Source organism: Kogia breviceps, chromosome 11 (genome assembly GCF_026419965.1).
Source record: "Kogia breviceps isolate mKogBre1 chromosome 11, mKogBre1 haplotype 1, whole genome shotgun sequence".
NCBI lineage: Eukaryota > Metazoa > Chordata > Mammalia > Artiodactyla > Physeteridae > Kogia > Kogia breviceps.
The window spans coordinates 102,112,089-102,126,665 of record NC_081320.1 but is presented as its reverse complement, the minus strand read 5'-3'; the positions used below and the strand labels follow the sequence as shown (position 1 = coordinate 102,126,665).

General features: G+C 39.7%; 1 protein-coding gene across 26 annotated transcripts in view; it reads right to left on the bottom strand.

Annotated features, from left to right (window-relative positions):
- Nucleotides 1-14,359, bottom strand: part of MYT1L (myelin transcription factor 1 like) — a 405,663-nt gene extending 391,304 nt beyond the window's left edge. For 12 of the 26 annotated variants that reach the window (XM_067008255.1, XM_067008270.1, XM_067008258.1 and 9 more), the window contains exon 1: nt 13,996-14,359. The gene's annotated coding sequence lies outside the window, so the exon portion shown is untranslated. Of the gene's footprint in view, nt 1-7,011; nt 7,761-8,869; nt 9,376-13,857; nt 13,924-13,991 lie in introns of those variants that run through there. The other 14 variants (XM_067008245.1, XM_067008251.1, XM_067008261.1 and 11 more) reach the window with 12 other exon arrangements.
- Nucleotides 14,360-14,577: the final 218 nt, after the last annotated feature.

Below are 14,577 nucleotides of genomic sequence, written 5' to 3'. Positions count from 1 at the left end.
TCAACATGTTGAAGAATTTTACTCAGAATTTCGTAGCACATGTGTAACCCAACCGATAGCACCAAGCTAGTGGGGAGAGATCCTGACTCTGGGAGAGACCTGAAAATCAGTAAAGCGGTTTGTTAGTGGTCCTCCTGATGCTGCCCTTGGTTACCTGAAAGTCCCTGGGCAGGAGCAAGTGGGGGTGCTGATGCACCAAACTTACAGCCAGTGGGCACGTTCCCATCAAGGAGAATGGGGCCAGGGCCGGGCTGCGGGGTGGAGAGCAGGCAAGGAACAGGGCTGTGCAGAGAGGATGAGACGTGCGGAGATCAGGTGCTGAAGGTTGTTTTCTCCTCTAGAGCCCCATTTTTCTAATGCTGATTGCCAAGTCAGCATCCCTCACATTTCAGTAATGCATCTGAAGCTAAAACAAATGATTCAATCTGCATATGCTGAATTTTGAAGCTGTAAAGCACCAAGTACAAAATATCATTGGCCATACCGCGCCCTGTACACATTCTGCCTCTAACCCCTGGCATGCTGACAGCCATGAATATTTATCACAGGCTGAGTGTATTTTCTAACTTCTTCAAAGTTGAACATACATGAAGTGTTACGTATTAAAAATGAGAAGTCACATCTAATCTCACAAATCTCACCGTCCTTCCCACCCAACCGACCCCTTTGATGAGACACTCTTTGATCTTTAACTAGATGAACAGGTGGCTGAGTCCATTTGTAAACAGGTGTGTTAAACCGTCCCTGGAGAACAGACACAACACTTCTTGGCTTGCACTATGGGTGTGGGTCTCTCAGGGAAAAGGATTGTTTTTGAGCTAACAAAATCCCAGTAACAGCAAATGAGCGAAAGAACATTTGGGCAGTGAAACTACCTCCATTCTTGTTCTTGGGACAATGCAGAGAATTGCAAAAGATAAGGAAGATTCAAAACACAAAGTTGGTGGAAAATTTCAAGTGTTAATTCAGTACCAAATGTGCCATGTTCACCAAGGAACAATTAACAGATGAGTTTGAAATTTATCTGAGCAAATGATTAAGATTTCCTTTCCTGTTATATACAAGTATCTACCATCAACCAGCACTTCTCACTTTTACGTAATCTCAGACTTTCATCTGTAAGCAAAGACATGCAGCTTTTTGATGTCTGAGCTACTTACAGTTCCAGACTCCGAGAGAATATAAAATGCTAATTCTAACCTAACTTTTCCTTTACGAGACTTAATCAAGGGGAAGGATAAACTGGGAGATTGGGACTGACATATACACACTACTTTATATAAAATAGGTAACTAATAAGGACCTGCTGTACAGCACAGGGAACTCTTCTCAATACTCTGTAACGACCTATATGGGAAAAGAATCTAAAAAGAGTGGCTGTATGTATGTGTATACCTGATTCACTTTGCTGTACAGCAGAAACTAACACAACATTGTACATCAACTCTACTCCAATGACAATTCTTTTAAAAGTTGGGGGGAAAAAGGACTTAATTGAAGGTTCTTATTCTGAACAGATCTGCCTCCAATGGGACTGCAGTTGAGTCATCTGAATGTCTGAATGCATGACCAGTTTCTAATTTGAATCCTCTTCTTCTCTTCCCCTCGATGTCTCTCCAGGCAGTGGTGAGCCTGTGGATGGCCAGGTCACTGCCCGCCTCCACCCTGCTCAGCTCCCTGCGTCGAGGCCGAGCGTGACGTCACAGACCTGAGTCAGAGGTGAGGGAACAGGACGCCACGCCGTCAGTGGTGATCTGGGGCTTAGCCATGCCTTCCTCAAATGTTCTGCTGCTGATCTCTGGGATCAACAGCTTTAAAACGTTCAGAAATTGCAAAACAGACACCTGACATTTACCAACCCTCCTTCCTCAAAACAGAAGTTTGTTTACTGTTTCACGCACTCTCAGGTAAGCAAAGACTTGTTCAATTGTAACTGCATATCAAAAGGGGACAGCTAAGACATACATATATAAACCATGATGAATAAGGACCAACTACCTACAACTCTCACAAACTTGGAGTTTAGATTTTATAAGAAGGAGATACACTTAAATCATATGTTCAATCAAGTAGAGAAATATGGTTATACAATGCCATGCAATTGAGAGCTAATTTTCAGAATTATCACCTGGATCCCTGAAGTATGAATCATCTAAGAAAGGGACATCGACGATTATCTTACTCTCTTCTTAAGTGAGAAAAATGGTTTAATCTCTTTCAAAATGTATTCAAGAAAAAGTAGACATAGAAGAATTGTGATTACTAAGCATATATTTATATATAATATATAAATATAAACATATGTACGTTATATGTAATATAACATGTGTTATACATGTATAATATACATATAAATAATAGCTATATTATATGTTTATACTTATACAAATATTCAAATATATAAATATACTTATATAAATTATATTTATAAATATATGCCATAGGTATATACTATATATTAATATATAGTTATTATATGTATGTATGTATGTCTACACACCTTGACTCACTGTGGGTTAGAAATTTATCACAGTGCTACCTCTTTTCGTTCTGCACACAGTAGGTGCTCAATACATGCAGGGTGTATGAATTGCTCATTAATGTGCTAAAAATGAAGGGAGGAGATGAGTTTAAGGAGCTATCCCTTTAATTTTCAGCACTGACTGATATTTTTTCTTCCAGGAGAAGATGGTGAGGGAGCCCCTGCGTTGCCCATCCTTGTTACTGAGTCTAACAAGACTGTTACTAAATTGTTTTAAAAGGCAGAATCTAAACATCATTCATAAATTTGCAAGTTGGGCTTGAGGAGAGGAGAACAAAAAGAAGAATCTCTACCCCAGCAGCTGGAATTCCCATGGAGAGAGACACACTCCCCTGATCTCAAACCCCGAGTCAACATCTGTCCTGGACATAGCGGCCCGAGGGCCACCCCACCACCCAAGTTCACTTGGGCGTCTCTTCCTGCTTCTCTGGGGCTCTCGGGTTGGGAAGAAGCTTGTGGGAGGGGGCAGGGTTTCACTCATCACATGGTACTTATTCAGACCACGTTGGCCACAGGAACACTACAATCGAGTATCACATTTATTCTTCTGATAATATACTCCATGCCCTAAAATGAGCCAATGAAGAAAGAAGCTTCCCTTAGAAAAGAAAGAAAGAAAGGAAGGAAGGGAGGGAGGGAGGGAGAGAGAGAAGAGAGAGAGAGAGAGAGAGAGAGAGAGAGAGAGAGAGAGAGAGAGAAAGGAAGAAAGAAAGAAAGAGAGAGAGAGAGAGAGAAAGAAAGAAGGAAAGAAGGAAAGAAAGAAAGAAAGAAAGAAAGAAAGAAAGAAAGAAAGAAAGAAAGAAAGAAAGAAAGAAAGAAAGAAAAAGAACAAAAGAGAAAAGAAAAAAACAGAAAGAAAACCAGTTACTCTTGATGATAAACGACACAGCACTATTCTGGGAACTGTGACCATTCTCGCCAAACTACAGGACATGAGGTCAGATTTTTGAAACCAGAAAATGCAAATAATTATGACCTATCATATTAGCCACTGAGAAATCAGAACCACAGGATTTCTCAATGCAATGCATCCATTGCTCATGTGCTCAAAGTGCAGTGATCACTGTTTCCTGAAGGAAGCCACCAAGTCTGTCTGCAGAGAGGGCTTGTAAGGATGAAGCTACAACCAGTGCCATGAGCACATACACCAGGACAGTTCCATTCTCGCCACCCCTCAGCCTCACCACAAATCCCCCCTCTTTCCTGCAACTGGTGATGAGCGCCACCCAGACAACAAACAGCTGGGTGGATGCCAAAGGGCCATACATCCGTGGTCTACCGTGCCCTTTTTAATCAACTTCCTAATTAAAAAATGCCATGCTGGCATGAGGTATGAAGGGAATAGGCTTGGGATATTTCACGGAATAGCATCCCTTAATCCTAGGGTTCTGGAAAACTCATGTTTATGAGTTTTCCTGGTGCAGAGATGGACAGAATCAATTTGCTTGTGCCTGGCCCTCAAGACGTATTAAATTTATCCTGAAGGAAACTGGTTTCTGAAAAGCTCTTGCCCAGATGCATTAGGCAGGTGGGAGTTTCAGTGAACCTGAGGGTCCACTAGCAGATGCAGCATTGATTTCTGAATGTTCACAATCTAGCCGACCGCTCCAGAGCAGACTTGATTTGATGGCTCTCTATGGGGTGCCCTGCAGACTCAATTATTTCCACAACCAGTCTGGCTAGCATTTGTTTCATGGCGACCATGCTCTGTGCTTTCAGCCTCTGATCAGATGGTAACAGGCAAGTGGATCCATGTACCAGGGAGGGGAGCTTGGGCTAAATTTAAAGTCAGTCTCTAAGAACTGTCCATCTCTTTTAGGGTTGAGTGATATGGGAGACCTTGTGATTGAGGGGTAATGCTGACTTTTAAGAAAACATTCTGTTGAGTGCCATTAAAATACACGGAGTCCAGGCATAAAGATGGTACTCAAAACAGTGTTTGAGCTAGAAATCCTCTAATAAAAATCTTCATCAACGTACTAAAAAGAACCCCTACCCCGTAAGTTATTAATCCATGAGTTGTCTGATGTAGCGACCTAAGTCCGACATCCCAACCTGAAAACATCTCAAGCAAACGGCCAACCGTCTTGGGGGTAAATTTTCTTTAAAGCCATTTGATTGCACCATGTAAAAGCAGTCAGACTTTAGTGAAAAGCAGTCAGTACGTAACACTGAGTCATAAAGTTCCTTTCAACTATACAATGAGTACCCAAATATGTCTAAAACAGGTCTACATGGCACACATATTAATCCAATGGCTCAAACACTGTCAGCATTCACACAACATTTCCACACTGACATTTTAAAAACACATGTATACGTGCACTCAACAGAACCTTTGAAGAGATTAATTGTAGTTCCCCAAGAGTACAAAAATACATCCTAGTACAGAATTTTAAACCAATAAGGTCAATAACCTTTTGAAAGAAAAAATATTGATACCCTCGTCATTCTCCATCACCGGGAACCCACTGAAGATTGGCCCTGGGGCACCCTAGGCACAGAGACCTCCCGTGTACCGACCTCTCTTCCCTTTGGAATCGAAGGGTGCCTGATTTCAGATTGATATTTTAGCCACTCACTGAGCTTAAAGAAATTTGCTATAAAAGGCTGCTTTTCTTTCTAAAGTTTATCTGCAACCTTAGAGCTAAACTAAAAAAAAAAAAAGAAAAAAATGAAAAAAGAAAAATGCCCTTAGAAACCACATTTCCAGTTGGGCACACATCACCATATTTCCAGCCCTGGGACTTTTCACTGTCTTTGAAGGGAAGCCCTTCCCAAGTCCACAAAACCAGTGTGCCCGAGAACCAGTGTGACAGACAGTGGCGTAAAGTAACTCTGTCAAGTGGAAACTAATATGACATAATTTTGGCCCTTAAAAAAAAGCTAGACTCTACCTCTGAAAGGCAGCCAGGCACAAAGAAAGCAACGTGGTAGGTAACAGTCAAGTGTTCTCTTCTGGGTGTAAATGGACACGTTTAGGTCACAAAATGAATGCTGATATTTTGCCCCAAGAAAGTTATAACCCATCATAAAACTAAAAGGAATGATTTTAATCATAGAAGGCTTGGCTCAACTCTAAAATAAAATATAACAGTGGAAAAATAAAAGAAATATTCTTTTTCTCTAGGTAAGAGTTCACAAATCTATTTTGAAATAATTTGGTATTTAATACTGTTTGGGTTAAATTTAAAAAAAAAAACAACACACCTCAGTTGTTTTCTCAACCTAGTTTACCAGCAAATTTAAAAAGAAAAAAGAAAAAATTGATTTTATTTGTATATACATATATATTCCTTGATGTAAAAATGGACAATTCAGCTATTATGCAAAGCTCAATGTGAGTATTCAGAAACTTCAAGTATGAGGGGGAAAATCATCAAAACCAAGTGTCAGAAGCTGCATATAAAGGGTTAAAAGGTTTTCCAATATCTTGTGTTTGAGGTTTAGGTTTATTGAAGGTAGTTTTTTTTTTTTTTTCTTTTTTGGAAAGACATAGCTTTTTTAAACAGAAGAAATGATCCTCCAAAAAGTTGCATTTTTAATCAAATATTCACTGTCATTGTCTAAAGCAAACAGCTGAAGTAAAGCAACTCTGTAAAAAAAAAAAAATTAAAAAACCTCAAAATAAAAGCAAAATAAAATCCTTAAGTGATTTTTAAAAATTCAGAAACCTATAAAAAGACAGTTAAAGGATAATAATTTCTACTGAAGTCCTACCTTAAAAGCAGATGAAATAATTAGGTCAGTTAAAATGCAAACCCTACCTTTTAAGAAGAATAGGGATTATGAAAACAGGATAGAACTATTTATCAGTGAATTTCTTGAGATGAAAGTATATTTAACTAAATATTAAAACACCCCTATTGCAGTACTACAATCACAGGATTATATAAGAAACGTGTGCCACTGATGACAATAGAAAATTAGGATTCCATCAGGCTTTATACTTATTTCTCAATTCAGAAGACTGATTTGTAAAAACAGTCTCCATTTTTCTGAAAAGAACTGAAAGTATCAGAGCCTGTGCTAATTTTTCTGTCTCTTATCTGTAGACCCTACAGATCAATAGAAACTTCAGTTCGATTTGCAAAATCTCCAGTAAGTTGCTGGTTAAATTAGCTAAAATTTTCTTCCGGCTAGGAAAAATATATACCAGTCAAAACTAATTATGTCTGGGCTTTCATTTAAACAACATTTGTTAATTTTACTGGTCTGGATACACTGTTTCGGAAAATATTAATTAAACATACTGAATAATGGCTGCTGTAAATTTCTGAAAACAATAATCTCGAGAACCAGTTCATTTTCCCTCCAGACGCACGCACGGAAGGTGCAGGAAGCGGTTGCCCCAGACCAGCAGCAAAAGGCCGACCCTTTTGTTACCCACCGTCGGAGTTGAACTTTGCTCCACTTTGGGAAGCGGACCTAACGCTCCGGAAACAACAAGGAGAACAGGACATATTTACCTGGAGGGACCGGCAAGGAGCAAACCCGAAGAACGGCAAGCAAAGTGGTCCGAGTGAACGCCCGGAGCGCGCATCCCAGGGGCTCCTCCGGCTAGGCCAGCCTCCGAGCCGCCGTGCCCACGGCAGCCACCCCTGCTTCCATCTTAGGGACTCACCCAGAAAATTCTCCAACCTGCTCCACGACTACAAACTCTTTTGCTTCCGCACGCCCACCGTTTGTTCTCCGTGCATCCAATCAACTTCCCACCGCACCTCTTCTCTACCGGCGCTCAGACCCGGGGCCCCTGCTCATCTGTATGCTAATTATTTTGCCACATGGACAAAAGTAATCATGCTTTCAGACAGGAAACTAACAGGCCTGAAGTCGGAGATGGAAATTAATAAGTTGACACCACTAAACGACGGGGCCGGGGCATGCGCGCAGCGCCCTGCCTGGCGCAGGATGTGGAGCCTCCATTGACAGGAGCCTCCGACGAGATGGGCTGCGAGCCGGCACAGGCTCCCTGAGAGACCACAGAGCTGCCGCAGAGCAACATCCGTGGCGGACTGCTGACTTACACTGGCTCAGGCTGCATCCTTTAAGCTCTACAAAAACATAGCCATTTCCCCAAACCCTAGCCTGGGAGGGAACTTCATGGCTGAGCTAGATATTTTTCAAGTCAGAGCTATGGCTTAAACCGATCATTTCTAACCTGGCTGTTTATTAAGCTTCCAACACAGTCAGACAAGATTGGGGATGCATGCTGTATGCTTCTTACATTGTACCCACAGGCCCCTAAATCTCTAGAGCAGAATGTGTATCATGTGCAGCGCCGTATTTCATGTAATAGATGAGAACTGTAAATACCAGAGTCAGGTTGTTAACAGCCACCGGCTAGGCTGTATGTCTAAAAATACCATCACCACCACCCCCCACCCCCGCAGCCCCGCACACTGATGTTATGGTAAATTCACGCTGTGGCCAAAGAGACCTCAGAAAGTCAGCTGAACCCACAATATTTTCCATGGTCCTATTGCTGAGCACCAAAACAACACAGAAAGAGCTTCCAAGCCTGGCCCCCCACCTCTGCAAACGGGAGAACAGTTACACAAGAGTTAATGCCAACTGACTCTTAAAATCTCTTTGGGGCTGCCAACCGCACTATGCTCTGTTTCAGTGTGAGCTTCTTCTATCGTGTTCTTTTCAAACAAAAGACATAGAACTATTCATCTAAGAAAGTTCAAATATTATCAACCTCTTAGCATGGCTGGAAGAAAACAAATGTCAGAAAAAGTTTTATCTGAAAAGGCAAGAGCAAATACGATTTCAAAAATACAAAAGGGAACATAGATGTATGACTTTCATTAACATCTTTCCAGTAAAAAAAAATTGCTGAATTTTTACGTGCTTCTTGAGTCTAACAACAAATGTTTTCCCCTAGCCGTAGTAGCCACACCACCGCGCTCCCTGCAAGCCTTGCTTCCATCACACTCACTGCTCTGAAAGGCCATATGAGACCATAAAGGCTGCTTAGCACCTCCCACCCTCCCCCTGGACGCTAGCCTCAAATACACAGACTCCTGTTTAATAAAAACTCCAGGCAGCCTGCACACATACCGGGCTCCCACAATGATATTAAGGTGGAGAAGAAGCTCTGTTGGAGAAAGAGTCCTTTGTTGGCTCGTTTGTACACCAAACCAGGCAATTTTAAGAACTGTTAGAATTTGGCATCAAATAAGAGCTGAAGATAGCCAGGTAAGCAAGGAGACAACTATTTGTCAAAGTACTTAAGAGGCCAGGTGAATTAATTCCGGAGAGCTGCAAGTGGAAACAATCAGGTAAATCCTAGGCAACCGTGGAGTAGAAAGAAAGAGGTACCTTTTTGTAGGAGAGTTGGTAGCCGTCCAGCACAACACCGATCTGCAGCCTATTTCTCCGCGCACGCAGGGCTACTTCTGCCACGGAGACACCGTGGCACATGTTTGATCACACTCGCCTATACGTTTCCACTCCATCGGCCCCTTCCCTCTGGTGTCGCCCCTCTGTCAGCTCGCCGTGTACAGGGAGAGTGGAGGACAGAGCCACCACCGTGATAAACCACTGCAGGTTTTCCCCAGAACACAATGCTGACCGTCTATGTGGGGAGGACGACACAGCTCCGAAGTTGCCAGGAACACCTTACTCTAGCTTTCAGAGGTGATTCCTCTAAATCCCGAGTGTCTTGCCTGATGCCTTGAGACCAGACATACTGGTTACTACAGAGGTTACAAGTCCCTTCCCATCCAGCCCTGCTGGAAATCACTGCAGTCTGAGAGCAAGAGACGCTTTAAGAGACTCTATCCTGTACCATTCTGTCTTCTCACAGCACAGCACCCGTCACACTTAACCGAAAACATCCCCCCCCCAACTTTTCCAATAATCACCACGTGAGGAGTAGGGATTTTTTAAAGAGATACATTTTAGGAAAAATTTCCTAACAGAACAGCCCAACACAGCAATGCTTATCAGTATTTCCTCACATAATAAATAAGCATTTATACATTCTTTCTAGTTTTATAACACCTGGCTTACATTTTCTCTGCCATCTCTGATTACTTATACAGATACCCTGAGGACTCATTATGATGTCAAAGCTTAACACAGTTTCATTGTGAAAACAGGCATAGGAAAATCATTGTGTATGCTTGAACAATGCAGGTGTGAATGAGACACAGAGAGAAGAGAGGGAGGCCAACAGGGACAGAGTTAAAGAGGGAGGACAGGGGAGGGAGAGAGAGAGAGAGAGAGAGAGAGAGAGAGAGAGAGAGAGAGAGAGAGAAAGGGGAGGGGGAGATGGGAGAAAGAGGGAGGGAAAAGGAGCAACAGAGAGAGACAGAGAGACAGGAGGACACAAAGCATACTCCAGCTGAAACCACGTTGCACTGAAACATAGCTTAATGTTAGAAGAATGTATGTCGGCTACCTTAAACTAATCTGACATCAGAAAAAATCATACAATAAATTACTACAAAAGTAAAGTAGTATATTCCTTGTGCAAGTTCTGATCATTTTAGGCAATGTTTCTAATTGGTTGGGTATGCCAATTTGAAAAATATATATTTTTATCAGCCACACATAATATATGGATGTTATTTACCCCTTACAACTACAAAATAAAATTTTTTGAAATTTTTAATATTAATATTTTCTTCTTTAAGTTTGTGCTATCTTGTCTCCTTAGTTTAGTTTGGAATGAGGTGTAAATCAATGTCAGGTAAGAGTTGTGGTAAAGAATACACTATGATGAAACTTATTTGGTGAAAAATATGTTAATCATTTTCAAGTTTTTGTTCAAGTTTATCCTCTATTACTCTTTTGTAAGGAATGCTACACACTTTTCAGAGAAAACAAAAAAAAAAGACATTCATGGAAAGAGGTTTTTAAAAAAGCTTGAAAACAAGAAACTGCATCACACTACTGCAATCAAATTATGATACAAAGCAATTTGATTATTAGAATTTAGCAAAATTGAAGATTTCTCTTTCTGAATCTGCCATTCATTTGCTTCTTAGACAGAGTTCTGGTGAGACCTCGCATCAAGGTAGACTTTATGGCAAAGTCCTTGATGCATTTGAAAAACTGATTATTGATTAGAAAATTATAGCCCTGGATGCCAGGGGCCATCCAGCCAAGCCACACTTTAGCATCAGGGCAGCGGGGTCGTTACAGAGAAGCATCTTGCTAGCCTCTCTTACTCCACCGAATGGGGGGTCTTAATATAAAATATTTCAGAGGAAATACAATTTTAAGTCGTCTGAAGTTAAAAATGTAGGTACCAAATTGTTTAATGAGTAAAATTATTTTAGATGATATAGTATGTTTTTACAAACAATACTCTCCCTTAAAGTAGATTGCCTCAAGGGTAGAGTCGGAAATCTAGTTTATACATGTGACTTTGAAAACATTATTTAGGCGACAAAATGAATTTTTCTGGGAAGTGATTGGATTTTTTTATCAGACATGTGAAGTATTTCTAAAAGCAAATCAACAAATAATCAGATTATTAACTCTAAGTTTTGAATTGTAGGTATAGTTTTAACAAAAAGAAATACTTTGAAAAGATTTAAAGCTGCAAAATAACTTATTTTTTCCTTAATCTATTGAAAGCTGGTGTGTAAAACAGACAGAAAACATCAGACAGTGAAATAATTGGGTGTATCCAGTAATAAGGTGTGAAATATAAACATTTTTGAGAGTGTAAAAAATGAATAAGTTAGGTGCAAAAAGTAAGTTAGGTTAAAAATATGATAGGAACAATGAAAGCTATACCTCAAAGAGGCCCATTCTCTGAAAATACTCACATTTTCCTAAAATCATGCTCACACAGTCCAAAGGGAATAATGTACTCATGCTGCCTTAGGGATTTTTGTACACCACACATACATGGTCACAAATTATTGGGCCTTCAACCTTGATCTCAGCCTCTAACACAAATTTATGAAACTGGCCTAAGTTTTGCTGGAGGATGCAAGTTTAACTCAAGAAAAGTTGAAATTTATGTTTTCTGTGTACTTTCTGCCTTATTGGTTTATCTTGGTAATTCTGGCTCATCTTTTCAAAAATGAAATTTTAACAATAATCACATAACGATTTTCCATTTGAAAAGCATGTCCACATAGTGTTCATGGTTTTTCAACTCACAGCTACATGTATGCAAGTAATTTTAATAAAATCATGTCTCGTAATTTGAAAAGTAGGGTAAAAATTTTATGTGCAACATAAAAGTCTAGAGATTGCCTATCTTTTCTGCCACACTCTTCAGAACATCCCATTGTGACCATAAAGTCTGCTCCTCCTTCTACCTCAACGAGTACAATCGTTAAGGTGATGAAACTGAGCCATTTGCCCATTGCCAGTAAACTAGTAGGAAGTCAGTCACTGCTGAATGTAATTGCTATCAGCCGCGGACAGCTCCCGGTGCTGAAAGGGAAAGGGAGAGAAGCCTTGCTCACAATAGCTCACTCAACCAGCCTTTGAAAAATCACAGCAAAACTGAATGAGGTGGCAAGTGCTCAGGCTGAATAGCACTGTCTACAGAACAATGGCAGCCAATTCCAAATCCTACTATAATCACATTAATGAGATTAATCAGTGAATTAGCAGCAGTCAAATGTCAGGGAGGCAAGGAAGAATCCAACCAAGATTGGTAATTAACTTTCTTGGGGGGGTGGGAAAAAAATCAACTGTGCTACCTCATAGGTTTCTCAAAAGTTGACAATTTTGCTTCACAAATCTGAAGACTATATGTAATGATCAAAAGGCAACAGTATAATCCTTCATTTTATAATATAAATCCAGGTATCATATTAGTGATGCTTCAACTACAGTCCTCTGAGAAAAGTGATATCACTTTAAATAATCTTCATAAACTATCAGGCTTTTACTGCTTTTAACTCTCCAAGTGTAAAATTAATATTTTAAAAAGAAATTATTTCTCTGATACTCAAGCAAAAATATAAAAAAATATGGCTGATTTAAAAAGGAAGGATTATATAATAGCTGCTATTGCTTCTGAGAAGTCTATGATACTGTAGGGAGAGTTTTTAAAGTGCCATGAAGTAAAGAACTATTATACAAATGTATCAGCTCTGGTCTACTGTATTTAATTTTAAAAATTTATTACTACAGTACAACTTTAAGGAGAATTTTGACCAACTGACCTATTGCACTTGAGGTGGTAGAATCATACACTTTCCTTTAGGTCAACTAGAAAAAAAAAAAACTTCCTTTTTTCTAGAATGTATCACTAGCATGTATTATATACAATCAACACTCTGGATTCAAAGTTCTTGAGAGGTGAAAACTTATAGGTATGCATGGTGCTGTTTTGCAGAAAGGAGTATTGTGTAAAAACCCTTTTTATAATTTTTTAAATAATCCCATTTTTTTCTGTATGGAATATATGCCTTTATTTATCATTTAAAAAGCCACATGAGTTTCATGAAGTTGAAGAATTAGAAAGAAAGCCTCCCTTATGCGTGTAAGGGTGGTACTAGGGTGCTTTTGTCTATGAAGTTAGTTTTGTTCAGTAAAAAATACAAACACTTAAACAAAAAACTCCTATTACAACAAACATTTTTACTGTAAGTAAATAAATAACTTAAAATTCTATAGATTATATCGTTTTAGTGGTATGAGAAACTATCATGGCTAAATTAATACTAAATTCAAAATCAGAGCTCTATATTTTGAATAACTAGCCATTATATAAATATTTATAGGTGTATATATTTATGACCTTATTCTGATCTACCCTGAAGATAAAGTTTACAGTTTGAACTTTTAGTTTATTAATTTAAGTTGTGCTAAAGGCATACTTCTGTTACAAATGAAACACTGTTTCATTATTATGAACTTGAAATGTTTCAGTTGTAGTTCAAAATCTTTACTTGAGTTTCTCAATTTAAACAATATCAGTCAACTTTTTACCATCAGGCCGATACAATATGACATTGAGAATGCCTAATGTTTTAACAGCCTTTATAAAAAATGAATTGCTGTATTTGCAACGTCAAGTAATCCAGTAAAGTCTCTGGGAAGTTTTTGTTTCATTATCCGCATATCATCCAAGTACAGTCCATGCAGCAAAGTCTTTTTTATAAACAACATCACGGTTAAAGCATGCAACATAATACCCATTTTGCTTTAAAGAGAGACTTCTGTGGATTACAAACTCGTAGCCCAGGAACATTTCAGCTACCAGCCATGCTATGAAAATCACTTTAAAAAGGAGCAAACAATAGGCATTACAGCACCAGCCCTTGAGCTACGGTAAAACAGACCCTGTCCACTAAGTCCCCAGAATTAACCTAACGAAGATCACGTACCTCACAACATGACCACAACCGCTCACAAGTGCGACAAGCTCAGTGTTAGTAAGTGCGCTGACTCAAAATACACAGAAAGCAAACAGCCCTATATTCCACCCCAAGTCTGAAAGGATGACGAGGAATATGCCTACCCACCGAGATGCAGAAAAGGCTGCTTTTTGTCTTCCGTGAATATTGATATCATAACCCACAGTCCAGGGAATCAAAAAATTAAAATACACCCACCAACAGTGAGTACAAAACTCAGGGGGCCTTCAAGAAGACTGCAAGGAAAGCTCTCTTCTTGTTTAGTGTGCAGTAGCTTAGGGAAAAAAAATGTCGCCGGGGCAGGAATGACAAATGCGGTGCGATAGGCTCTCGGGCCTGAGGGATCTGTTTTCCTTCCACACACACATCCCCTAATGCACACTCTCCCACTCATCCTCTCGATATGCTTTCTTTTTCCACATTTTTTTCACGAGCTCCAAATCCCCGGCATATGACCTTCTGTTAAATAGATAAAAAAAAAATTGCTTATCAGTCATGCAAATGAGGCTGAATTCATTTTCCACAACAGATGGCCTCATAGATAATGATGATGGAGGAGAGAAAATTGAATGTCTCTCACAAGGTGGCCATGGCAACCGAGAGCAGAATAATATCAATAATAAGCTCACTGCATAATAAGGTTGTCAATCCCACAAATCAAAGTCTCCAGCTAAATCAGGTACACCTCCC